The sequence below is a fragment of the Eschscholzia californica genome, unplaced genomic scaffold (assembly GCF_041429995.1).
Source record: "Eschscholzia californica isolate CP2 unplaced genomic scaffold, dmEscCali1.0.p SCAF_12, whole genome shotgun sequence".
In the NCBI taxonomy this organism is placed as follows: domain Eukaryota; kingdom Viridiplantae; phylum Streptophyta; class Magnoliopsida; order Ranunculales; family Papaveraceae; genus Eschscholzia; species Eschscholzia californica.
In genome coordinates this window covers 145,001-147,500 of record NW_028238221.1, presented here as the reverse complement: position 1 = coordinate 147,500, position 2,500 = coordinate 145,001, and positions in this window count along the sequence as shown.

Sequence of the window (2,500 nt, the reverse complement as noted above, 5' to 3'; positions counted from 1 at the left end):
ATCAAATTTTTAACCAAGCATACTCGGCCTTTGCTCCTTCGTTACTCGTCCAAATCCAACAAACTTGCATTCGTTGGAAAGGTCTTTTCACAAGGATTCTTTTGATATATAATAATAGCGATTCCGATAAATATTTATTTTTTTATGAATTTTTAAGTGAATAAACAATTAAAAATTCAAAAAAAATAGAAAAAAAATATTTTTTTCCCGATTCTTTCTCCAATATTCCTGATAAATACCCACACACCCACATATGGAGAATGGTCGAAAATGCTCGAGTGGATATCGAGATGTCCGACGAAGCACCACTTGGAAGGGCCGAGGCACGGGACGCCCGAGCTGTTGCTCGGGCCGGCACGGGACGCGCATGGGACATCCCGGGACGGCATGGGACGCCCTCGCTACAGCTCGAGACGGCCAGGTACGCCCGAGACTTGGCTCGGGACGGCCTGGGACGCCCTCGCCATAGCTCGGGACGGCCTGGGACGCCCGAGACTAGGCTCGGGACGGCCTCGGCACAGCACGGGACGGCCTGGGACGCCCTTGCCACAGCTCGGGACGGCATGGGACGCCCGAGACTTTGCTCGGGACGGCCTGGGACGCCCTTGCCACAGCTCGGGACGGCCTGGGACGGCCTCGGCACAGCTCGGGACGGCCTGGGACGCCCGAGACTTTGCTCGGGACGGCCTGGGACGTCCGAGACTTTGCTCGGGACGGCCTGGGACGCCCGAGACTTGGCTCGGGACGGCCTGGGACGCCCTCGCTCCAGCTCGGGACGCCCTGGGACGGCCTCGACACAGCTCGGGACGGCCTGGGACGTCCGAGACTTTGCTCGGGCCGGCCTGGGACGCCCGAGACTTGGCTCGGGACGGCCTGGGACGCGCTCGGCACAGCTCGGCACAGGCCGGGACGCCCGAGCCGAGCTTCGGGTCGCACGAAATCTCTTCGTATTCCGACATATTAGAAGCTTCCCATCATGTAGTAGGCCGAGCTTTGCCCTTTGGATGCCCTATGGTGCTTGGCGAGCACTAGGGAACGTGCCAGCACAAGTGCTGTGCACGCTCTGGGGAAGGAGCTCAACCCTCCCCCTTATAGTGCAAAGTTATTGTTTTTCCTATTTTCACAAGGAAACATCAATTTTTTAACCAAGCATACTGGGCCTTTACTCCTTCGTTACTCGTCGGAATCCAGCAAACTTATACTCGTTGGAAAGGTCTTTTCGCAAGGATTTTTTTGATATATTATAATAGCGATTCCGATAAATATTTATTTTTCTATGAATTTTTAAGTGAATAAACACCGGAAAATTCATAAAAAATAGAAAAAAAAATATTTTCTTCCGTTTCTTTTCTCCAATAATTCATAAATAATACCTCAATAGTATTAATGAAGAGAGAGTCGAAATGGCCCGGGTGGATTTCGAAATGTCCCACGACCCCATAGAATGCACGGGCCAGCCGAGCCAAAAGAATGGGACGCGCACGGGACAGCATTGGTCAGGCTCGGGACGGCACGGGACAGCACGGGACGCGCATGGGACGGCACGGGACGCGAATGGGACGGCCTTGCTAAGGCTCGGGACGGCATGGGACAGCACGGGACGCGAATGGGACGGCCTTGCTAAGGCTCGGGACGGCATGGGACAGCTCGGGACGCGCATGGGACGGCCTTGGTGAGGCTCGGGACGGCCTTGGTCAGGCTCGGGACGGCATGTCACGGCCCTGGTGAGGCTCGGACGGCACGGGACGCGCATGGGACGGCACGGGACGGCCTGGGACGGCCTTTGTGAGGCTCGGACGGCACGGGACGCGCATGGGACGGCCTTGGCGAGGCTCGGGACGGCATGGGACAGCACGGGACGGCCTCGGCACAGCTCGGACGGCACGGGACGCGCATGGGACGGCCTTGGCGAGGCTCGGGACGGCATGGGACAGCACGGGACGGCACGGGACGGCCTCGGCACAGCTCGGACGGCACGGGACGGCCTTGGCGAGGCTCGGGACGGCATGGGACAGCACGGGACGGCACGGGACGGCCTCGGCACAGCTCGGACGGCACGGGACGGCCTTGGCGAGGCTCGGGACGGCATGGGACAGCACGGGACGGCACGGGACGGCCTCGGCACAGCTCGGACGGCACGGGACGGCCTTGGCGAGGCTCGGGACGGCATGGGACAGCACGGGACGGCCTCGGCACAGCTCGGGACGGCACGAGACGCGCATGGGACGGCCTTGGTGAGGCTCGGACGGCACGGGACGCGCATGGGACGGCCTTGGTGAGGCTCGGACGGCACGGGACGCGCATGGGACATCATGGGACGCACATGGGACACCTTATGGGGATCATCAAGGGACGTTGCACGGGACATTCTTTCCCACGAAGGGCATTTACATGGGACATCTTAGGAGTCGAGAGCCGGCACATGGGACAACGTAGTTCACACGCACGGAACACTTTACTTTCGTTTGGAACGTCGTGGGATCTTTATGTCCCCATTAGC